The 25,941-nt window shown below is 37.4% G+C and overlaps 1 protein-coding gene across 3 annotated transcripts in view; it reads left to right on the forward strand.

Annotated features, from left to right (window-relative positions):
- Slc16a7 (solute carrier family 16 (monocarboxylate transporter), member 7) overlaps window positions 1-25,941 on the forward strand; it is a 119,897-nt gene that overhangs the window by 69,208 nt on the left and 24,748 nt on the right. The gene's annotated exons all lie outside the window — the stretch shown is intronic.

The raw sequence follows: 25,941 nt of genomic DNA on the forward strand, positions 1-25,941 counted from the left end.
GTTTTTCTCCGGTACCAGGAACCGAACTCACGACCTTGCGCTTGCCAGGCAGGCGCTTTTGCCGCTGAGCTAAATCCCCAGCCCGATCATTTTGATTAGACTCACTAATGATTGATATATGCATAAAAAGAATCAAAGGTATTTAATGTATATTCCCTATCAATCCACCTTTACTGGGGATTTTTGTATTGAAAATTTCCTAAGATTAAAATAACGTTTTAATCTTCCATGGAAATATTGGAAACGGTACTCATACCTAGGTCTTTGTGACTTTAAAGCACGTATTTTTGTTCACTTTTGCTTTAGTGACATAAAATTTCTCATGACTCTTGCTTTCTTTTCTAATCTCTTCAGAAGCATGTTGTTCAACAACCATATTTCTGTAACTTACATATTCATACTTGACTGAAATTTCTTTTCATTTCTTCTGGGGGCTGGTTTGAGTACGGTCTTGCTATGTATTCCCGTCTGGCCTTTAACTCACTATATGGCCTACGCTGGCCTTGAACTTGTGGTAGTCTTCCTGCCTCATTCGCCTATGTGCTGGGATTACAGCATGTGCCACTATGCCTATTTCTTTAGTTCTTTTATGTTTTATTTTTTGGTACCAGGAATCAAACTGAGGACCTTGCACTTGCCAGGCAGGTGCTGCACTGCTGAGCTATCTTCCAGGCCCCCACTATGCCTAATTCTTATTAGATCTTTTTCTTTCCTTTTGGAACGCCTTCATGAATTTGGTCTACACCTTTTTGAAATAGATTTTAGTTTTATGAAGACATAATTTTTTCACATGCTAATGCAACTGTGTCTCTTTTTATTATTGTAAAGGATCAAAGTAGTTTGAATTTCTTCCATCATCAAAATAAAATAGAGAGGAAAGTTTAAACTTTAGGGTCAGATGGATATAGGAATAACCTGTTTCCAGTATGTGCTTAAGCATGTTAGCCATCACCTGTAACCTTTACTCCTTTCTGTACGATGTGGGGAAAATTAAGGGTTCCAACCCAGGTTCTTGTAATCAAATGTAATGCATGAAATAATAGCTACATCACCATTACCAGGATCACTGTCATAGGTCACCTCCTTCTCAGTCCTTTGGATTCTTAGTTCTTGACCTGTTTGTCCTAACTTCCGTGTTTACTTCCTTAAGCCTGTGATCTGCAGCAGTTCTGAAAATCTTAATAGTCTCAATTTTCACATATCTTACTCTCCAAACACCAGTATTAGGTGGCATCTCAACTCTAATAATACCTGAGCCCTACTGACACTATCAGTCTCCTGATGCTGCCACATGTATCACTACCCCCATATCATCTTTACTGTCTCTAATTAGACAATTTTGTATTTAGTTATCATTTTCTTGCATGCATTCTCAACTATGTCCTATTCATTTTCCATTATCCTTTGATGGAAATGGAACTTTGGCTAAGACCAGCTCTCCTTCTTCTCAATTTCTGCATTTCTATAGCTGAAAGTAACTGAAGAAAACCACACTTTAGATCACTAAACTCTTTTAATTCATGACCAGTAATTTTGCATGCTGCCTGCTACCTGTACCCTATACAATTGCCCTAGTTCAACCGGTCTCATACTCAAAGAGATGATTATTTCTTACTTAATCCTTTTCCTTAGATTCACTATTGTATCCCCCTTTATTTATTTTTTTATTTTGTTTTTCTTCTGGTACCAGGAATCGAACTCATGACCTTGCACTTGCCAGGCAGGTGCTGTGCCACTGAGCTAAATCCCCAGCCCCTCCTCCTTTATTTTTTATCCCACACTTATAACTTTGATTTTGACTCCTACTTCATCCGGAAAGTTGGAGCAAACAGAACTGCCTCTGGCTTATACCACGTCTTTCCGTTTATATTTGGGCTTGTATATCTAACCTTTCACTCCGTAGTATTTGCATCCTAGCAAAAGCCAAATACTGATCCTCAGTATTCTGGAATACTGAGGAAGATGGGAGAGTTAAATCAAAGAAAAAATATGAACAAGTGAAACTGAGTTCCAAGACTGTGATTCCTGAGAAATTGCACCAATATACAGTCACACACCAAGACTAGGGCCCAGATTCTGAATGACTTATTTGATCATTATAATAATTTTGATAGTGATACACCTGATTACTGGACCCAGGGTGTGGTTTCTGGGTCCATAGGGGCTGGCCTGGAGCCTAAACCTGGAGGAATAGCCTAGAAACCTCAGTTCATAAACTCTGGCCTGCTCTTGAGTTTATACTGAGGTAGATTTGGGCCCTGCATCTGCTGGAGCAGGCCTAGGCCTTGAAACCTCAGGAACTGGAGGCTGAACTGGTGCTTCAGCCAATGTAGAACCCGGGACCAGTAACTTCATAGTTTTTAATGAGTTTATTATTTATAGGTCAGTACCACTTTAGTGGATGTCCAGCCCTACCTTACTTTAAGTGCATACCTGTATATAAAGCTTCCTTTCAACATTTCCACTCAAGTAACCTTAACATGTCTAACTTGACATATCTCCTAAGGTTCTCCGAGTATGTTGGACAGGCCATTGGATGTCTTCCTCTCTCTCTCACTCTCTCTCTGTTTCTGTCTGTCTCTCTTTCTCCTGCAGTTTTCCTCTTCCACATTGTCCCCTCTCATCTCTCCTCTCTGCCCTCTCATACCGTCTCCTTCCTTTCCTCAGTCCTCAATTAGCAAATTTATTGGTGTAGTTCCTAAGTGTGTTCATATGCAATATTTGACCACTTTTCACTGCTTCTGCTGCTGATACTTTTTCCACAGTACTATTATTTGTAGTACAGATTATTGTGGACTACAATTTGGTATCTTTGTTTGTAAATCTAGTTGCCAGTAAAAGCTTGTTGTAAGCTCAGTCCAGTCATGTCCAAGCCTATGTAAGATTTCTCACCTCACTCTGAGGATCTCTGCTGCTTTCCTGATGTTGTGTCCTGTGGCTCACTGTGCTCTAGCCAAGTGGGAACCTGCTTCTCCTGGAATGTACCAGCCCTGTTTTTATTGCAGGGTTTTGTACTTAATTTTCCCATTACCAAGACTGATTTACCCTTGGGTTGGCTTTGTCTTCTGTTCCCACATACTTCAGATCTTTACTAAAATTTGCCTTCCCATAAAGACATTCTCAAGCTGTCAATCTAAAATTCAGCACTGCATCCATACAAATTCAATTTTCCTTTTTTGTGTTATATTTTTCTTCCTTAACACATCACTGTTTAACTGTGTGTTATTGTGTGTTGTGTATGTTAAATGTGTGTTATAGTAGGTGCTTAATAAATATCTTTTGAGGAATAATCAGGTGTATCATTATCAAAATTATTATAATGATCAAATAGGGCATTCAGAATCTGGGTTCTAGTCTTGGTGTGTGACTATATAATGGTGCAGTTTCTCAGGAATCACAGTCTTGGAACTCAGTTTCACTTGTTCATATTTTTTCTTTGATTTAACTCTCCCATCTTCCTGGCATTGTGCTAGCTACTGATGTACATAGATGGAAAAGATATAACCCCTAAGAAGGAGTTGCATTCAGTTAGAAAAAAATGAAAAATTCATTAAAGCTGTGTGATAATCTTAAAGACAGATACATGAACTGCTAATAGAGAAGTGAGAATAAATAAAAGATCCTTAATAGTCATATAATGTATGGAAGGACAATGGCAAGGTTCCCTGAAAGAAAGATTTGAAATATTTAGCAGGAGTTGTCATTTTAGTATAAAGGCAGCAGGGAACATCTACAAAATTAACTCTTTACCATAACAAAGTCTAGAAATACAGAAGGAACGTTTAGGCCCACAGCATTCCACACTATAACTTTGTGTAATGTTATGAGGTTACAGTGTAAGTGTACAGAGAACAATTATAAAGTTTCATAATTCTTTAGCACCTTATTACAAACTTATAGAGTAAGTGATATTTATTTTCAACTGGTGTTACTTTGTTTTCTTTGCTTTTTCACTAGTATCATTTTCCTTCTGCATAGGACGTGTTTTCCTGCTTATATTTATGAAACATTTTATAGATCTTCCTATTTTCATTCCTAAACAGGTATGCAGATTATAAAAACTCCAAATGAAAATCATATGTGTATAGCTAAATGGTCCATGTGGCTATACAGTGTCTATCACGTAGGAATTTGTGGGGCTGAACACTGAACCTGGTGCCTGGCTCCCGGGAGGCCAGCGTTCTGCCCTGAGGTGTACCCCAGCCCTTACAGGATTTTAACATCACAGATGCCTCACAAGCTCCGGAAGCGGTCACATGTACTTCCCAAGAAAATTTCAGAGCAGAAAACCTGCAAGACAGTGGAAGTACAGAGCAGCTGCTCTTCCCTCCTCGATGAACTGAAGCTTCTGTGTGCATCTCTTCTTACTCCTGAGGGTTGCGCACACCTTTCTTTTTCCCACTGCAGATTAGGTGATAGTGGGGTAGAGAGTGCTGGTAATGTGATGAAACTGGGTGACTTCTCATCTTTCACTCCAGCCAGAGAACATACTGGGTTTCTCCTCTGAAATCTGAGCTTATTGGCGTAGCTCAGTGCTAGTTCTCTGATGTGCAGTTACATACGCAATTACTTTATGCATATACATAAAGAAAATAAATTAATCTGTAGGTTTTTATGTCAATTACAGATAATTTTTAAAATAATTGTAATCGAACTTATTTATCTGATGCATTAGTTTCTACGTAACCAAATGTGTTATTATGTGATAGGTCAGAAAGTGGACTTTCTGGGTCCCGTGGGTGCCAGTATCTGAGATGTGTGCTAAGCTGCACAAAAGAGTAAGGGAGAGTTTAAAATGTAATGCTAACTATTTTCAATTTCAGCACAACATTATTAACTCATTACAGGTATTTCTCAGAATATTTTCATTAGAAATATGGAGAAGAATTTTTAAAAGAATAATTTATTTTAAATTAAGATGTACGTGAAATTTACACATTGAGGTGTATAATAGTAACAGAAAATCCCACATAAGCTCTGTATTTATAAAAAGAAGATGAACATGGAAAATTTTTGTTTATGAAAATGTTAATAAGATACATCGTGCCAAATATAATAAAAGATTGATATTTATATTCCAGTGCCAAGGAATATAGTGTATCTTCCTATGTACTGTGAATGAATGTTTTTGCTCCAGAACATACGGTAATTTAATTACAGAAATGTGGGGAACAGTTCTTTGCTTCTGCTCTAAATGGAGCATTTCTGTTTGGATAGTTTATCATTAAACAGCTAGAACACACTTTCATCTCCGTAGAATTTAATATTATTTAGACAGACATTATAATTGTATAACTTACGGACTTAAAAGTGAAGGGCATTTTTCTGTACTGTTCTACTTTACAGATTAAGGAAGTTAAGAGTTCCTGAGTCCCCCTGAGAGTGGCTGTTGTTAGTTCAGGACATCTGCTCTGGGGTGCTGTCTGTCATTATTTCTTAGTACATCAGCTTCCACTTTGCCTACTAAAATTAGTGCAGAGGCTGAAGATGTAGCTCAATACCAGAGAGTTTCCATAGCAAGCAAACGAACCTCGGTTTCATCTATAGCACCATGTAAAAGTACGTCATATGCTTATATTGAAATAACTTTCCTCAGCCAAATTATTTCACCACAAAAATACTTCAAAACTTTAAAATGATTTTTGTACTGCCTAGCTAAACTGTGACATATATAAGATATAATTTGAAAATTTTAATGGGGAAACAGAAGCTATCTAATGATTATCATCATTTTCCTACTTGGTAGATAATAAATGCTTTTACTTTTCAGCATGTTTAGGTTTTTTAAAAATAAGCATCTATTCCATCACCGGCTTAGTATTATTTGATCCAGTTACTCATTTTTTTTACCCTAATCATCCTTCCTAAATCAGTCCCTTAGCTCATTAGACATCTCACTTGTTTCTCCCCGAGCTGCTTTCTATGTTATTATTGTAACTTACTTCTTGAGTGTTGACAGTTTACTTGGCACTGTTCAAAACATAACATTTTTCTTTGTAGAGAGGTGACTAAAATAACAGCATTGTGTTTAGAGCCGTCTCGGCAAGCAGCTGGATAAACTTTCACTGACCTAACACAGTCCAGTCCAGTTTAGAATAGAAAGGAGAGGTCAAAATGATCAGTCAGTGGTGGGAGTCCAGAAGCATTTTTAAACTCGGACTCATTGCTCTCCTGCCTTTAAAGTTACATCACTTAAAGTCAGCAACCAGTTCATTTGGCTAATTTATGCTGTCTCTGAATTTCCAGTGGCATTTATGTCAGAAATAAAAGTAACTTGAGACCTTTTTAGGGAAGGTCTTTGGATGGCTGTTTTCATTTAGCCAAAGTGTGTGTACTCACCTATTCCGAATTTTAAAATATCTTGCAAACGCAGAATACTAAAACTTTGTAGTTGTAGATTGTTTTAGCAAATGTATGGCTTTTAAAAGTTACTTTAAAACGTAGAAAAAAATGAAGGGTAGAGAAATAGGCAAGGAGGGCTAGGGATAGAGCTCAGAGTCACAAGCACCTGCCTGCCCCGCACAAGGTCCTGAGTTTAATTCCAGTACCAAAACTGAAAAAGAAAGGAAAAAACCAAGCAGGCGAGGAGAGAAAGACAGTTATTGTAGGCACTGTGACAGTATTTCTTTTTTTTTTTTTTCCGGTACCAGGAATTGAACTCACAACCTTGCCCTTGCCAGGCAGGCGCTGTGTGCTGAGCTGAATCCCCAGCCCCTGAGACAGTGTTTCATTTGTTAATATACTCACGTTATTTTTTCTCACTACCTTAGATAGAAATTTCATGATCCAGATTATAATACTCCATGAATTGTGAGCGAGTTAGTAAACAACATTAAACGTTAAGTGTGAAACTGGGCACTGGGAAACCCGGCCTCCTGTCTCGGATCCCCTCTCTCTGGCTGTCAGGGCTTCTCTCTGCGGTGGTACAGACGTGCTTTGCCTCGCTGTGCTGTCCTGAGACCCACCTACCTCAGCCCAGCCCCTCCCAGAACTCACTACTTAGCAACCAATACCTATGTGTCTGAAAGAAATTAGGAATTCTATGTGGTACAGAACTTGGAAATAAGATTAACTGAAAATTTATACTTCGTGCTCCATACATAACAAATCAGAACAGAGATATGTAAAGTCAACTTAAAGTTAGAAAAGCACTCATACTGCAATATTAATCACGCTGAATTCAATTTCTTATGTAAAGAAAGAAGAATGATATTCAAAAGTTTTGAGCATCAGGCAAAAAACTTGGCAGTATATTCAAACACTATCTAGTGGTAAGGGAAATTGAGCTCACAGATACTTAGTATTATAGTTCTCTTATCAATAGCATAGTAAATATGAAGTGGATGTAAATGTACAGAAGAGGAATAAAGTTCATACTCAGGTAGGGTGGAATATTTAGTCATGGAGAGATGAGTTGGTCCTTAGTGATAACTTCTGTGGTCTCATTTAAGCTGATGATGGAGAGGGGCGTACCAGAGGGGGGAAGGTAGCTGCTTTAAGGACAGGGGAAGGAATTTCCGACAATGGGAAAAGTATCTTGGAAAACCATGTAGAAGGACACAGCTTTGGTTTCATCTGAAGACTGAGACGATGAAATGTGAAGGCACACCAGTCAGGACAGCTTTGTGACCTTCTTTCGCAATACTTAGGTCTTTAGTATAAGTGTAGCAAGGGAACGTAGTTGAGTTCCTGCGGGGTGTGGTATTTTCCAGATTAAAATTGTAGAGAAAAGAGCAAATGAGCCAAGGGTGTTTTTAAAGGAGTTGGTGTAAGAATGAGCCATCCAATTTAAGATCTAGGATAAGGGAAACAAAATAGAAAAACTCGGTGAGTGTCGGGGGACGTAATAACACCTGTGTATTAAAATCCTTGTGAGTCTGAAAAATTGTGAGTGAAAGTAGCTGAGCAAGTGAAATGAAAGGACGGTGATTCAAGCTGTTGGTGTGTGTAGGCATTTACATTTAAATTTAGAGTGGCGAGGTCAGTGCCGTATAGGCTGATGCCAGATTCCAGCTTATGAGCACTCAAGCATATTTGAGGTAGAGCAGGACTGAAAGAGAAAGGCAGAGGGCTGGGGAAATGAAAAAGTCAGGACGTTTAGAAGGTACATGAATAGCAGTGTCACTAAGAGGGATGACTGAAATCGGAATGGATGATTTGGGGCGTGAGTGAGCTGTGAAGCATGGATAGAGGAGAGAGACAGATGCCCATAGATAATGGAACAAGGAGGTTGGAGATGGCTGTAGCCCTTGGTAGACATAACCTCAAAGAAATACAAAGATTTAGAAAAGAAAAGACAGAAGAGAAAAGGAAGTCAGAATACTGATGGAGAAAAGTGAGAACACAGGCTTCTTGCTTGCCCCGAAGTCTGTGGGTGGGGGATAGGTGATTGAGAGAGGGTACCCAGAGAAGTAATTTTGTCAGGGGACAACCATGACATTGCATGGATACTCAGAATGCTAAAAACACAGCAAGACACTAACAGACAACCACAAAACTGGTCGTTCCATAGCACGCAGTAAGAAGTTAGAAGTTAAAAGAAACCCACTATTCTGTGTCACTAATACGACACTAACCAATTGGTTGGAGGACTTAATAGAGCAGCACAGATGAAAGATCACTTCTGAGAACAATTAGGATGAACGGAGATTCGAGGCTTAGTGGGCAAGCCGGACAGCAGAGTAGCACTCTGTAGGTGTGCTTCTCTGGCTCCGAATATTTCTGCATTGATATAATGACATTCATTGCACTTTCTTCTCTTAACTGCTCCATAAAGATGGCCAGGCTGGCTATGAGCATCTTTTAAGGAGTGTATGACAGTTTGTCAATAAATGATGGTGTCTTGAACTAGATGGCAAATAATCAATATGAGCTTGCCCCTGAGAGATGAGGGAGGTCTCAAGTTCGTGAAAAAAAAATGGTAGTTCAACTTTCAAGATTAAGACTTAAACAATGTTGATTTTTAAAAATTTTATGGAAAAAAGTAAAAAAAAATCATGACAAAATAATGGAGTAACAATAGTTAATACATTGTGTATTGTCATCTCCAAAGTAGTTACTCAGAGTACAAGGTATGGGCATAAAAAATTCTCCAATTGATACTAGAAGGAGCCTTCCTTTTCAGTGAACTAAGAGACAGTAGTTTTTCTTCCTTTTTCCCTTCCTTCCTTTTCCTTTTCCCTTACCTAGTTCCTTTTTCTTTCTAAACAATTTCTTCCAATTTCACAATATCCATTGTACATTTTAGATCTTCTTTACTCTTTCTCACACCAGGGAGACATATGAGGTTTACACATGTGAGTCTGATTTATTTCACTTATGAGTGTGATCTCAAGTTGCATTCGTTTACCTCTAAAAGTCTCAAGTTTATCCTTCTTTATGGCTGAGTAGTATTCCATTGCATAAAAATACCACGTCTTTTTTTTATCCATTCCTTGGTTGATGAGCACTTGGGTTCTTTCCAAGATTTAGCTGTGACAAATTGTGCTGCTGTAAGGATGGATGCACATGTATCACTGTGGTATGATGTTTTTAATTCTTCTGTGAGATACTCAAAAGGGGAATAGGTAGGTTGAATGGGACCCCTAATCTTAGCTTTTTGAGGAATCTCTATACTGATTTCCACAGTGGATGTACCAGTCTACACTCCCACTAGCAGTGGAGAAGGGTTCCTTTTTACTTACAACTCCTCCTGCATTTATTGATTGATTTCTTGATGGTAGCCATTCTTTCTGGGGTGAAATGGAATCTCAGTTTTGTTTTAATTTATATCTCTCAAATGGCCAGTGATGTTGAATATTTTTTCATACATTTATTTGCCAGTTGTATTTCTTCATCTGAGAAATGTGTATTCATCTCAGATTCCCATTTTTGGACTATTCTTTGAATTTGAGGGGGTCTGAGTTTTTTCACTTTTTTATATATTTTAGATGGAAGTCCTCAGTCTGAGGGACAATTGACTGAAATTTTTTTCCCACTGTGTGGGACATCTCTTCACTCTGTTGGTGCTTCTTTTGCTGAACAAAAACTTTTAATAAGATGGGATCCCAGTTTTTGATTCTTTGAAGTATTTCCCATGCCATCTGGGCTTTGTGCATGAGCTCTTTGCTTACCCCTCTGTCTTCAAGATTTCTACTTTTCCTTTTTGTTCAAAATAAGGTGATTGAGTATTTTGGGGGATGCATCTGCATCTTTTATTCTGTTCCACTGATCCTCAGATGTGCTTTTTGCCATTATGATGCTGATTTGATCATAGTGGCTTTGTAGTATACTTTCAAGTCAGGGATTGTGATGCTACCTGTATTGTTCTTGTTGCCCCGCATTGCCTTCGCTTTTGTAGATCTCTTCTGATTCCAAATGAATTTTAGGAATGTTTTTGTTGGTTCTCTAGTTCTGTACCTGAAACCATAGGAGCAAAATCTACAGTTATATAAGAGAACTGATAGTAAATTAGGAGCTTGTATGCAAAGTATTTCCCCTTGGTATAGTTGTTTTGCACTGTGATGGGGAAATTTAGGAAGAATAGTGGATAAACCAAAGATAACTGAAAAGGAAGTAGAAGCGAGACTGGAGGACAAGGGAAGGTCACTCAAGCTTTGGGAAGCTAGAGAAGAGGGCAGGAAAGAAAGAAAGAAGGTGTAAATAAGGGATTATCTCGGGTTGGTCTCTGGGTTTGGGGGATGAGATTAGTTTTCTGTGGCTGGAGTTCCCCCTGGCTGTTTGAAAAAGAGAAAAAATAAGAAAAAGGAAAAGAAAACAGGAGAAAAGAAGCAGAGAAAGATTAAAGGGAGAGGGGATCATCCACCTGCTCTATTCCATGTGCCTTTGTGCCAAGCACAAAGCTGGCTCATCCAGCTTCCCATCTGTTGGCTCCTACTGCTAATGTTGCTCTGAACTTGTCCACTCTGCTGGACCCACCTGTCCATCCTGTGTGCCCTCCTTGGGTTCTCCTGTGTGGCTGGTGTTCTCTGCTCACCGGGTCCCAGTGATGTAAGGGTGAGGAACCAGTCACCTGTGTCCCTCCGGAGCTCCTTGCAGGTCCCGCGATGTTTGGGGGAGGCGCTGGGTGCGGGGGAGGAGGATAAAGAATGGTTAGATAATGAGCACGCTGTGACACCTACGGGGTAAGATGTAGCCATATTTCTCCAGGAAGGGCACACATTTGTGTACATCATGGCTTACTCTTTATTCTATTGGAGGAAAAGTGGGAAGTTAGGAATTCTGAGCTTAGCTATTTGTTTCAATAAAAAATGTCAGAGAAGTTGCTTATCTCAGATACTTGTCTGGGACTGTATTTCCAATGTGTCTCAACTTTCATTTTAAATTTATTTTTGTCAATTAAAATTTCAGAATAATTTTCTGTTTCACATTATTTAATGTGACCTTTAAGTTGAGTGAAAATCATGCCCCATGTGGGTAGTCGCTTGATATTAAACACATGCTCATTAGTCGTGCTTGTGGATGATTTTGATAGTTAAATTCATAAATAATCCACTTTTCTCCTTAGTCATTTATTTTCAATGTTAAGTATACTGTTAGAAGCAAGTTTGATTAACAAGCACAAAGTTCGAGGCATCATAATCCCAGACTTGAAATAATATTACAAAACAACAGTAATAAAAACAGCATCATATTGGCACAAAAATAAACATGCAGATCAATGGAACAGAGCAGAAGATGCAGAAACAATGCCAGGCACATTCAACTATTTGATCTTTGACAAATGGACCAAAAGCACACACTGCAGGAAAGACTGCGTCTTTAATAATGTTGGGAAAACTGGCTATCCACGTGAATAAGATGGAATCTAGACCCATATCTCTACCACGTACTAAACTAAAATCAAAATGAATAAAAGAACTCATTGTTACAACAGAAAAACTTAACCTGCTGGCAGTGAAGTAGGTAAATGGGTGTACGTAGAGACCATAATGGTAAATGAAATAAATCAGACACACCAGCTTGAATATCTCATGGTTTCTTTTCCATGAGAAACCAAAAGTAGAATAATGAGCATGATGAAAGATCATAGAAAGTAGAAAGGTAAGTCCTTCTCAAATGGGAAGGGAATCACAAGGTGGGGGAAGGGGCGGGAGAGAGGGTGGAAAAAGGATGTGCTGGTGCATGTGTGTAACCTGGATGTGCTGCAAACACGGACTGCCAAAAATAAAACGTAAAACCTGTGCAGCTTGCAAAACGTCATGGAATTCGTGGAAGGTGAGAGAAACCACCGAGGTTACAGCTCACCGTGCTGTCAGTACCCTGGCCGTTCTCTTTCCCAGCGTCTCTTTTGACTTCTTCAAGTAAACCTTCTGCAACAAAAAGTGAACAATAGTCTGGAAAAACTTTCTGTCACTGTCTCTGTCTGTCTATCTGTTTGTCTGTCTTTGTGTTCCTCTTTTTCATTTCTTTCCTTGTTTCTAATTTGCAGGTCATTATTTGACCTATATTTGAATTCTGCTTATTTGATTATAATTTTATGCCTTTAATTCTTTCCTTGCACACATGAGAACCAAGCTTGTAGGACTCACCTTTCTCTACAAGAGCCCAGTTTTCCCCCTTTATTACTTTATGAATTAAAGAGCTAAATTCTTGTGGCCTGACTTAGTTCCTTTTATTCAATAAGTAGATAATAATACATACTGCAAATTAAACTAAATGTAAACCATTGAAGCTCAGATATATTCAGATAGAATATTAAATACGTGCTTTTGCCATATTCAAATGATGACATAACAAGGAAATAGATGCTCACCTTGTAGACAGATTAGTTTTATTAATCTGTGGCTTAGACTAAGTTGTCACTTCTGTTAAGCATCTGAATGCGGAATGGCAGTTTGTGAAAAGTTAAACACAGCGTTCAAATAGCACTATGGGGGCTGGCTGACAATTTAGCTGCCTGGACAAAGTTATCTACTTGTCTGAGTCTGGACAATTTAAAAGTAGCTCTAGGAAGGGAGTCATTCTTTATACTTGTGGAAAATTACTGAGCACCTCATTGTGTTTTACCAGGTGTTCTGGAAGCTTTCATGTCTGCAAAAAGATTATTCACTGTCTGCACAGGGGTCAATTATGGCCAAACTGTGAGAATCTAGACTTGAAATTTGAAGATAAAAGCTCTGCCCACTCTTAGTTCAGGACCTACCAGGAATTACTGAAGCCTAACCTTGCAGCTGTCCACACCAGTCATGGCTGGCTACCACATTTTCTCACTGCTGTCAGCATTCTATAGGACTCCAAAAAGCGAAAACATCCTTTAATCCTTATTCAGGAATATTTCTGTCAGCACCGTCTACTTAAAAAAACACTTAGCCTTCTATTTTTATCCACATGGATAGTCTTATGTCTATGCAAAGGAGTATACTCTGTAAAATTAGAAATCACTGGTAAACACAGTTTTTGAAATGAACTCCATTAATTTCTAAAATTTCCCCATTTGCTGCATTTGTACATGTGTATTATAGACATGGAGTATGTATTAGCATATGCGTGTACATTAGACCTCCTGTCATGTATTCCAGCTGAGTAAAAATATTGGTTAAGAAAAAAGCAGTGTCATTAATGAACAAAGGAAGCCGTGCAGAGACATTGGGAATGACCTAGGGGAGAGGGCTAGGTAGGCTGCCGTATGACCAAGGACATTTTGCCTGAACATCTAAGCCAAGCTCATCTTTTTCTTTTTTTAATTTCTCTAATTCATTCTTGGAAACATTAGATTGCAAACAAAATTTGTATGTTCAGCAATCTATTCAGTTGTGAATAGATTCAAGAGAATTTCAGACTCTGAGTCTATTTATAGCTTATAGTTATCTGTGGCAGTGTCAGTCTGTCCAGTCTCCCCACACACGTCCCACGGTCCATGAAGCACTGTGCTCTTTAAGATATTAGAAATACAACCATTCCATGAAGTAAATAATCATAAAAATATAATCTAAAGAAAATACTGTATGTTTATTAAATTTTGGTGGCTTAGTCTATTTTCTTTTATGCAGTAGTTTATAACATATTGCAAATTAAACTAAATATAAACTATTGAAGCTAGATCTATCTAGATTTTACATCTTACTCTTAAGTGCTGAAAACACGAATCAGATAAAATTCTACCCTTGAAAATTTCAGAAAAATGTAAATCAGGTGGCAGAAAACAGTGACATCTTACTTTTGTGTAGCCTTTTAAACTTTATAACATTCTTCAATAAATATTAATTCATTTGAATTTTAAACAGTTTATGAGTTCAAGGAGAAATACGATCATCATTTTCTAGATGGTACGAGCAAATTTCAAAAAGGTTAAAAGACTGATGAAGGATCACACAGGGCTAGTTTGTAGAGAAGCCATGCTGGTAGTCGCAAGGTCAGTGCTTTGAAGTGTTCCATAGTAAGAAAGAGTCACAGAGAAAGTCTCATTAACCCTCTCCTCCACTGTTTGAAATTTTTTAAGTTCCCTGGATATCTAAGAACATTTATAATTAAAAGACAGAATTCTGGTCTTCTGTTATTTGATAGTCAGGTGACTCTTACGCAAAACACCTGCACTGCTGACCTTGTTTCCTCATCTGTGCGAAGCCTGGCTCTTACCCGGGGTCCTGTGGCCCACACTAAAGAGGAAGTGCTCTGAAGGTGGCTGAGTGCTTTTCTGAAATACAGACAAATATCGCTTCATGCCTCTCCAGCATTTTATAATGAGGGATTTCACCAGAAGAAGAAGACAGAGTCCAGCCACAACTTCACCATGATTACAGGCAAGTTGTGAAATGAAGTGGGGGTCTCTTGCTATTTATATGCTATTTATATCACTAAAACAGAAGTCGCTCTGAGAGAGGTCAGAGGGTCTTTATACACTGCAAAGAGGCTGTGCAAATAAACCTAAGTATTTACATAGAGAGGAAGTCCTCATACAGTGTGTGGTACACGTAAAAACATCTGTAGTCCCATGTCAGAAGATGTAATGTTTCCTGAATCTCCATGAGTTTTAGAGCAAATAAAGGTGAGGAGGGCGCGTTAGGAACAGGAAAATCACGTGTGACTCCAGCCTGGCTTGTGACTCCTACTGTATAGTTTACCATAACACGTTCACCTTTCTCAGGACTTTCAAACTCTTTCTTCTCCTGTCACTTAACTTTCTCAAATACCGAAGATAATTATTTTTCTGCTGCTTTACAAGGGACTGTATAAAACTCGAGCTGATGTACCATACTGGCTTCTCCCTTCATGGGTAAGTCATCGCCCTCCTCATTCCATTAAATTGACTGCATGTTTGAGTCAGATGTAGTTAAGACCTTTTGCCTAGTCACCTGTAGGCACTTTACTCCTTCCTGTCATCGTCAGTTTTGCAAAAGAGAGTGTTAGGTAAAGGGTTGATTTCTGTAAGAGCTGACGCATGAGATCACTTTTAAAGCATGGCTGTTGAAAGAAGATGCTCCTCATTCTCATTGGTATAAGGGAAAAAGATACGGTATTGCCAACACAAGGGAGCCCCAATGCGCTGAGGCCAGCAAACACATTTCAGTGGTAACTTGACTCCCTCAGCGTTCAATTGCTATGGGTTGTCTCAATTCAAACCTGACTTTCTGACTAAAGAAATAACCAAGAGCGTAATACCAGATGCTCAGGGTAGATTCACAAATATCCCTAAAATTCCCTTGAGGTCATGGATGGTAATGCGTTTTGCTAACTTTGGAGACATAAATCATTATCAGATAGTGTTGGGATGTATTAAAATATTTAAGTGATGAAAGTAACATTGAAAAACATTGTTTCTTTAGGCTTATAATACTTTGTAAAATCTACACATGCTAAAAATTCATACATTTATGCCTTACTCTTTACTTAAAATTCAGTTTGAAGTTGCCTTTTCACACAATAAAGCCCAATGCATTTCCTGTATAACTAAATCATCTTGAAAATACTTTGAAACATGATACAAAAATGAAAGTAAAATTGTCTTTTATAGCTCATGAATATAATTTGAGCACTCCTCTTTGCGCTTTGTGGTTTAGGTGCAGATGGCTAAGGTATAAATAGTATACCTCTACCATGTTCCTGAAAAGTCATTTTGATTTGAGACATATTTAACTTCAACCTCCAAGAGGAAGTTTTTATGTTAGAAGAAAATGTTTTTTGCTACTAGGAAATCTCAGTAATATTTTCATTGCAAACATAACATGTTATATCTTTTCTGAAGATGGTACATTTCATTGGATCATTTTAATGTGCTCTTGCTAAAGAATATCAATATCCCTCTTCAGATAAAAGGTGCTTCCGGGAATGCCCGATGACTGAGCATCGTTTGTAACAGGAATGTGGGAGCCTGAGGCTTAATGGCCACTAATTTATTTCCAATTGCTGATGCATTGCGACCATTAGGAGTGAGCTGCTTCCATCCGTTCAAGGGGTCTAAGGATTCTGTTTGTGGTGGGTTTTATTTCTTGTCAGTAGATGGGAAAATATGCTCCTTTTAAAAGGAAAAAAGAAGGGAAAAGTCTACAGTAAAGAGGCATTAGGTCAGAAGTCTCATAATTCTATGTAAAAGTTCTCGTATATCTCCTATTTCACTGTGCCTTATCATAGGCAACATGGAAGTATTTCTACATGAAGAGTGTAGCCCTGATGGTTTTACATTATATTCAGGCATAAATTTTGCATGCAGTTTCCACTGGTTTTTTGAACAGTTTCTTACTACGTATCATACAGTTTTTTTCAGAGTAGTAATAGGTAATAAATTGATGCCGACACTAGATTAAAACACCAGCGTGTGGGTTGTCTGCATCGTTGAGAAAGAAGAATTTCAGATCAGTTTGTCGGGCTTCTCAGAAGTGACTTTTCTCAGTAATGGACCTTTTAGGTGGTTGACGCTCTCAGACCTCCTTCCTCTTGTAGCATCATTAAATCGTTGTGAACCACGTACTTCTAGGCATTTGATTGCTAGCAAAGTGTTGATTTTTTCTAATTGCTTTTGCTGGAGTAAAAGTGACCTGGACACTTGGGCAACTGAGTAAATTGGGTAAGACTGCCCGGTGTTTAACATGCCGCCATGACTTCACCTCTCCATCTGGAGGCTCTCCTGGCCGTGGGTTGTCCCTGTCATGGCTTTCCCAGGCTTCCAACCGGGTTTCTTGCCCTGGCAGAAAAGCAAACTATCAAGATGTATCATGTACAGGTGCAGATTTCCTATGATGAATGTGATCATTATGTAGACAAAAAACGTACCACTAAACAATTTTTTAAAAAAGCTGAACTGACAGATACTTTTTGGTATGGTCCTGTTTCTATAGGACCAGCAAATAGACCAACTCAACAAGTGGGATAGTTATTGGCTTCTTTAATGATCTAGCGTCTCAGCTTGTGTTCTATAGGTCATTGCTGTAAACCAACAAATGGTTCATAAAGAGATCATTTGTACAAGGACCTTCCTGTTATACACTGATAATGCTTTGTCTCTACAGTGTGAGACAGTGACTACCATTCTTATATTTCAGTTCATTGTTTGCTTATGAAGTTTATATTGTATCTTCAAAAGGCATCAGTCTGTGCGTTCTTCTGCTGTCTTACCGTAGACATAATTGCACTTATAAAATACATGTGCACATTCACTCAAGGGCAGATATCTAGACTAAACTATTCTGCTTAGTTCATTTGTCACATTTGATATGGGTGGCTTCCGGTTTGATTTGGAGGGACTTTTAGCAGACTATATCATGGCCACACAAGGATGATATCTTTCTGCTAAGAAATAATTTTATCTAGAAAGTATGGAATTATACCATATGATTTTCAGAGATAGTCTACTTCATGCTAACAAAAATACAGTTCTTGAAAGTGTGTATGTGAATGACTATGCAATGCCATTGTAAGTCTGTACTGAGTAAGGAATTTAAGGAATCCTAAAGATAAATTGAGGATATTAATACCTGCATAATCCTTGATCATAAGTGTTCTTAACATATACTGAATCAATAGCATGTAAGAAAGCTTGCAGGTCCACTCACTAGATGCTGAAGTAGTGTTTTACTGATGTCCTCTGTGTTCTACAATCAAGAAGTTTGGGAAGGTCATTTGCTGAGAGAAAAGGAAAGAACAGAGACTTGGAATCTGAGGAGATTTGGAAAGTATGTAAAATAACCACTGGGTGGAATTTGCATGACTTTAAAGTATGACAGTAGAATGTCCAATCAGCTTGGAGATTGTTACCCCTCAACAAGAAAATCAGTCATGAATTTCACTTAGTTATGGTTCCTTACTAAACTTTAAGAGACTCAGCTATTAACATCAGATGACTAAACCATTTCTCATGAGTAACTGGTGGACATTGCCAGAAATCGTGAATAGGACAGCGTGCTTCTAACAGCAGAACAAAGACTGTATTCAAGGTGCATTGTTACACTTGTGAAGCAAGGTGGATCAAAAGATAGGAAAACTTTGGTTTTGAAAGCAAATTTGGATATTTGATCTGTTGATTAATGTCTGACTTGTTTGCCTATACTTTTCAAAGGCACGAAGGACGTGCCTGTCAGAATGAACACGCAATGCCTCATGTGCGTCTGCACAAAAATTACTGTGGGCTGATTCTTCTGTAGGATTCTCCTTCCTATTCTCATTTGCCCCTGTGGTTTTGTATTGGTAGAGTGAAGCACAAATTTACAAGGGTCCGTCTGGGGTTTTCAAAATGTTATTTCCCAGCTTCAAGTTCCGCCATAGGCCAACCTCCACCCATGTATTTGAGCTATCCTCTGTGTTTAAATGTTCCTCTTGCCTGTTGCTGATATATCAGGCTTTTACTCGCCACTCATTTCGACGGCACCTGACTGAAAATAGCAGGCAGCCATCCTGATCCCACTGCCGCCTGCATAGGGGGAGGACTTGCTGATGGCTAGTTACTGGTGAAAGACGCTGAGCACAAAGTATGACCTCTTCAGTGCAAAAGAACTATTTGAGGGAACTGTTAATTTTTTTAAAGCGGACTTGTGTTTCCAGACCATCTCCGGAAGTTCTCCTGCACAAGGTATAGAACGTAATCCTGCGTTCCTGGAGCACTGTGGGAAGCCCTGCCCGTTGTATTTGCAGCAGAGGTGTGAGGAAGAGCAGACTTTCAAGAGGCGTACTGGACAACTAGAACTGAAAGTGCTGGGAAGGGTTCGTCCTGTCCTACCATGAGAAAATAATGTCAACCTGAAATTTTGAATTTGGTGCCTCCGTGGTAAAGCCTGAAGAGTAACATTTTGGCCATCCCTTTAAGATTATGATACGGTGGATTAATTATAGTCAGTCTTAAATTACTTCGTTATGAAATTTTGTTTTATTTTTTTCATAGAAGAAGAGCACTTTTTAACATTTTCCTTGTTAATGTCTACTTGTATTACATTAAAATTAAAAAATGAAGAAAATAGTAAATTCAGGAGGTAATTTCACATTTAACATATAGCCAAACAAAGGAGACTGCAAGTTAGTGAATTATTGCTATTAATTCTCTTCATCCAAAGATGTTTGTTTGTTTGCCAGTACCGTACTGATTTTTTTTTTAAGTCATAGTAGATCTGTAGTATAATTTCAAGTCCGAGATCATGATGCCCCCTGCTTTGCCTTTCTTTGCCCAGAATTGGTTTTGTTATTCTAGGTCTTTTCTGATTCCAAATGAAATTTAGGAATGTTTTCTCTAGTTCTGTGAGGTATGCTAATAGTGGTTGCATTGAATCTGTATAACAACTTTGGGAATATGTCATTTTTACTCTGTAGGTTCTTCCTGCTCATAAGTGCGTGGGATATCTTTCCATTTTCCATTATCCCCTTTGGTCTACTTTTTCAGAATACTGTAGTTTTCAATGAAGAGATCTTTTACTTTGTTACATTGATGGCTACATATTGCATTGTTCTAATGCTATTGCAAAAAGTGTGGTTTCCCTAATTTCGCTTTCAGTGAGTTTATTATGTGTGTACAAGAATGCTGTTGATTTTTGAGTGTTCACTTTGTACCCAGCTATGTAGTTGAATCTGATTATTAGGTCCAGAAGTCTTTTGGTGGAGTTTTTGGGGTCTTCCATGTGTCATGTCATCTGCAAAAAGAGAACTTCTTCCTTTCCTGTCTTTATTGCTTTTATTTCTTGCCCTTGTATCGTTGCACTAGCTAATGTTTCCAGAACTGCACTGAATAGGAGTGATGATAATGGGCATCCTTGTCTTGTTCCCGATTTTAGAGAGAGCTTTCAGTGTTTGATCATGAAGTATGGTGACTGTTGTTTGTCGTAGATGGCTTTTATCAAATTGAAATAAAGATCATCTATTCCAATTTTCTGTAGGGTCTTCTCATGCATGGGTTTTGGACTTTGTCAAATGTTTTTCTGCTTGTATTGAGATGATCAGATGGTTTTTGTTCTTGGTTCTGTTACTATGGCATATTACATTTATTGATTTGCATATGTTGAACCATCCATGCATCCCTGAGATGGATCCTGTTTGGTCATGGTATATAATCTTAATGATTTGCTGCATTCTGCTTACCAATATCTTCTTGAGTATTTTTCCATCTACGTTCATTAGGGATATTGGCCTGTAGTTCTCTTTCTTGGTTGGATCCTTCTGTTTCGATGGCAGGGTAATACTTGCCTCCAGGAATAAGTTAGGTAATGATGCTTCCCTTTCAATTTCATTAAAGAGTTTGATAAGTAATGGCATTAGATCTCTAAATTTGTTGTAGAATTCAGTATTGAATTCATCAGGACAAGGGCTGTTCTTTGTTGGTAAGATTTTAATTACCTTTTCAATTGCATTGACTGATACTGGGTTATTTAGAATTTTTATCTCTTCTTGGTTCAACTTTGGTAATGCATATGTATCTAGCCATCTGTCCATTTCTTCTGTGTTTTCTATGTTATTAGAAAAATTTCTCAAAGTAAGTATTGGTGATCTTCTGGATTTCCTCATGTTTCTTTGTGATTTCACCCTTTTCATTCCTAATTGCATGAATTTGAGTCATTTCTTCCCTTTTTTTGATAAGGAAAGAAATGAAGTGACATTTATTTCCTTTAACCTTTTTTGCTAAAGACTTGCCAATATTATTTAATCATTCAAGGAGCCAACTCTTCATTTATTTTTTGCCTTATTTCCTCAGTTTAAGTTGCATTAATTTTTGCTCTGATCTTTATAATTTCCTTCCTTGTACAAAATTTGGGATTGACTTTTTTTTATTTTAAAAAGTAAAAAAACTAACAAAACAACAATGAAAACAAAATCAAAACAACACAAAAACAACAAAAATGATACATGACCTCAAAACAAAATCATAGGAATTAACAATGGTTGCTACATTACATACTGTTATCTTTAACAAAGTTGCTCAGTCCACCAGATGTAAAAATGCAAGATTAGTCAAACAAAGTAATAAAAATATTACAATCAATAACAAGTAATTAAATAATGTTATTGATCAAACAATAAGTCATAGAAAAAAACCATTGGAAACGATGCAGAACTTCACCATACAAGATGGTAGGAGTTCAACAACGATTCTTATACTAAATATTGTTCTTTTCAGATCAGTCATTCTGATTACCAAATTCAAGTGTGCAAAATTGGTCAAGAAAAAAGAAAATTTTAAGCATTCACTGTTCTTTCTTTTCTTGTAAAAGTTCAAGATTTGGTTATTTGAGCTTGTTCTACTTTCCTAATGTGAGAGTTTACTGCTATTAATTTTACTCTTAGGACTGCTTTTGTTGCATCACATAAATTCTAATATGTTGTGTAGACATTACTTTTAATTGTAAATACTGTTTAATTTCTTCTTTAATTTCATTTGTGACCCATTGGTTGTTTGGTAGGGTGTTATTTAATTTTCATGCATTTATGGAGTTTCTGTGGATTCTTTTGCCATTGATTTCCAATTTCATTGCACTATGGTCCTATAATGTACATGGGATAATTTCAATTCATTTGCATTTGCTTAAGCATGTTTCATGGGCTAGTAGATGTTTTGTTTTGGAGAAATCTCATGTGCCACTGAGAAGAATGTACATTCTAATGTTGTACAGTGGAATATTGTAGACATCTACTAAGTCCATTTGTTCACATGTTTGATTTAGTTCTGATATTTCTTTGTTGAATTTTTTTGTGTAGCTGATCCTTCTATTTGTGACAATGGCATATTAAGGTCCCACATTACAATTGTGAGTGCTTATTTGATTTTTCATGTTCATTAATATTTGTTTTTTATAGGTGGGTTTCCCTGTATTTAGTGCACATATATTTATGACTGTTGTCTCTTCTTCTTGTAGTTTTCCCTTAGCAAGTATGTAGTGTTCTTCTTTATCGCTTTGATCAATCTTAGCTTGAAGTCCACATTGTCTGTGAATAGTATAGCTACTCTGCTTTTTTCTAGGTTCCTGTCCCATAGAGTATTCTTTTTCATTTTTTGACTTACAGTCTATGAATTTCTTGTTGAGTTAATTGTGTTTCTTGAATGCAGCATATTGTTGGATCTTATTTCTTGATCCATTCTGCCAGTCCATTTCTTTTGATTGGTGAATTGAGACCATTTACATTGATGGTTATAACTGATATGTATTGGCTTGTGTTTGTCATGTAATTTTCCTGTTGATGGTTCCCTGTCTTTCTCCTCTGTTTAATTGCTTTCTCTACCTGATAGCTTCTTTCTACTGGTACTGTTGCAAGTATGGGTTTTGTTTGCTCTTTCTAGAATATCTTTCCCAACTCTTTGTAGAGCTGGTTTAGTTGTCATGGATTTTTTTGGTTGTTCTTTATTATGGAATTTTATTCCACCATTAATTCTAAAAGATAATTTTGTAGGGTGTGTCAATCTTAGTTGGAAGTTGTTTTCCTTCAGGGCTTGAAATACTTCACTCCAACCTCTCTGTAACTTAAGGTTTTGTTGAGAATTCTGCTGTGATTCTGATGGGCTGTCCATTACAGGTGATTTGTTTCTTCAACAGTTTTTGTGCTCAATTTGTGGAATCTTGATTATTATATGCCTTGGTGTAGATTTATTTTGGTCATGACTAATTGGAGTTGTGTATGCCTCACTTACCTGTATGTCAAACTCTTTTTCCATGCTTGGGAAATTTTCTGCTATTACGTTTCTTAATATACTTCTCTTATGTCATTTGTGTTGATGCTTATATTTTCATTGACACCAGTCAGTCTTATGTTGTTGTTCTTTGCATTGTCTTGCAGTTGTTGGATTGTGTTTCATGGTCCCTTGATATTTTTAAGAGATCGTTCTTTTTGTGATTGCTAACCATGATCCTGTCTTCTTTGGCTGATAGTCTATCTTCACTTTTTTTCATACAGTTTTGGATAGTTCATACAAGTTTTTAATTTCCTAGGTATCTATTTGTTTTTTATTTTCTTTTTTGAATCTGTTTAGTGGATTTCATTTTGTTCATATATTGGACATTCATGATCTCGATTTTTTTTCTATGCTGCTCTATTTTTTTTAATCTATGTCTACTCTAGATTTGCTGAGCAAGTCCTTCATTATGGTTTTCACCTCTTTTTTATCTATGAGATTATTTCTGTTTTGATACCCTCTATACCTCATGTGTCTGTTTTTTTTTTTTTTTTTTTTTAATTTCTTGTACTGCCATTCCAGTAAACTCAGGTGGATAGCGCCTGATTTCCTCTATATCATTGTACCCTGGATTTGTCCTTGATGGGCTAGAAGTATGGGATTGTATTCTGTATCTTGACATTTTCTATTTTAATTTATTTTCTGTGTTGTTGTTTGTATTTTTCTTATGCTAGGTAGCTTTCTTACTACCCATGGTGACAAAAGCTGTTTTGAAGCTTCCATAGGACATGTCTTTTCTTCCAAATTGTCTTTAGGTGTAGTTGACTATTGATGCTTGTGTCTGTCCCAAGATCCTCTCTTTCCACTATATTATAGATAATATATTACTCCTTGGTTCAGCACCCACTCCTTTGGTACTGGGCTATGGGGATGATTGGGACTGAGATTATCACAGTGTTATACAAGGGTGAACAAATGATTACAAGTATGGCATCTTAGCTAAAGGAGTACAATTAGTAATAATATCATCAAGGACAGACTAGAAACTGATAATCTGTGGTAACTGCTAATTTGATATCTCTAACCTAGGAGCAAGATCTATAGTGAAAGAGCAACCTCCAACACAGACCAGGAATTTGTATACAGGGGGTTGCCCTTGGTAGGGTGATTTCATCCTGTGGGGAATGGAAATTTAAGAGGGACGGGAACAAAATAGCAACAGCTAAAGAGAAATGTAGTAGAAGCAAGGCTGTAGGACTAAGAATGATCACCCAAACTTTAGGAAGCTGGAGAAGAGGACAGGAGAGAAAGAATGAAGGAAGAAAGCAAAAGAATTTTGAGGCAAAACAGAAAGAGACAGTGTTCATTCACCTGTAAATCTCAGAGAATACCAAAAGACCGGGGAGGAAAGAGAGGCAGGACAGAGAAGACAAAGCAAACAATGGCAGGCAAAACCTGTACGCACCCAATGTAAAAAAAAATCTGACATTGGACACTGTCCTTTAAACATTAACCATGTCATGTGATAACATATTTGCCTGCTAAGAGACAGAAGCGAATCTGTTTGGGAATAATTCCTTGGGGATGATGATGACACAGTGCCCCAGGAAATGCTTGACAGGTTGGCACATTTACTTTCACAAGGCTATCTATTTGTTCCCTTGGCATCAAGACCCTGGAGGACATAAATTCACAGCGTTTTCATGGTGTTGGGGCATTGTTCCTATTCAAAGAGAATCCCTGTAAGTCGTCATCCTAAGGGAGAAATGAGCAAAAGGTGGGCTGTAGGCGATGTTGCATTTGATCTGGCCAGTTGTGCTCACTGTGTTTTCTCAAGAGGCATTTGTCTTTTTTTGGGTCTTCACAAGACTACCTCTACACAGGATGGGTTAAAGGTGATACACTTTGTCCTGGCTGAAGTGTTTTCTAATCTGACTTGAGGTTAATGAACTGAGGGAGTCTTTGACAATACTGCTTTTTATGGATTTCTGTGTGTCTGTAGTCAAAGTTGTTCTTGCTTTAAATTGCTTTTGAGAAATTCCTTATTTTGTATGTCATACACCAGGATGCTGTGGATGTGTAAGGAGCCCCCCCTTTTTTTTTATCAGAAATTCTCCACAAAAACCTTCTTTATTAGGCTTTTTCACTGTAGCTTGCGTATCAAAATAGAACATGTTAAGATCAATTCGTGGTTACATTTCCTTTATTGTACTATTACATAATTAGGGCACCTTATGAATTCAGTAAAATGTCTTCAGATTTTTGAAAACTGTCATTCCTTGTATATTATCTATCTGCATGCTAACATTAGCCATTGATGTTGCAGAATCTCCATTAGAGACACATTTTCCAACGAACAAGCATTTTCAGAATCAAAATATATCTGAAGGTTTTTCTTTGACTAGTCTCTCTACAAAAATGTTTGCATAAGAATACAAATGGTAACTTCTGGAAGTTTAGTATCAAAAAGACTTGACAGTCACTGGAACTAATTTGAATATAAATGAATGAGTGATCATGGGACAAAGATGATAAATGTTACATCCAGTTCTGTTATGAACATACATTTCCATCATACTTCTGGAAATTATTTTTATGTATTCTTAATCCTTTTTATCTTTCCTTATGAAAGCACCTAACGTATATCTTTTTTTAATTTTATGGGCTAATCACTATATATTTAAAAATTATTCTAATAAGTGTTAGAGCAGATTTGAACAAATGTGATAACTGTTAAGTAAAATATAAGCATTGACTGCAGAGGTATCTTTAGTGAAATGAATGAGCTTTTTGTCTATCTTACAGATGAATATTCCCTATGAAAAATAAGCAAATACAGGTTTTAACAATATATATTCTTCTTCTCTTTCATTGAAATAGGTGCTAAGGAATATGTTCAGTAAAACAAGATGACAATACAAAGTACT

The sequence above is a fragment of the Chinchilla lanigera genome, unplaced genomic scaffold (genome assembly GCF_000276665.1).
Source record: "Chinchilla lanigera isolate Chin_1 unplaced genomic scaffold, ChiLan1.0 scaffold00057, whole genome shotgun sequence".
In the NCBI taxonomy this organism is placed as follows: domain Eukaryota; kingdom Metazoa; phylum Chordata; class Mammalia; order Rodentia; family Chinchillidae; genus Chinchilla; species Chinchilla lanigera.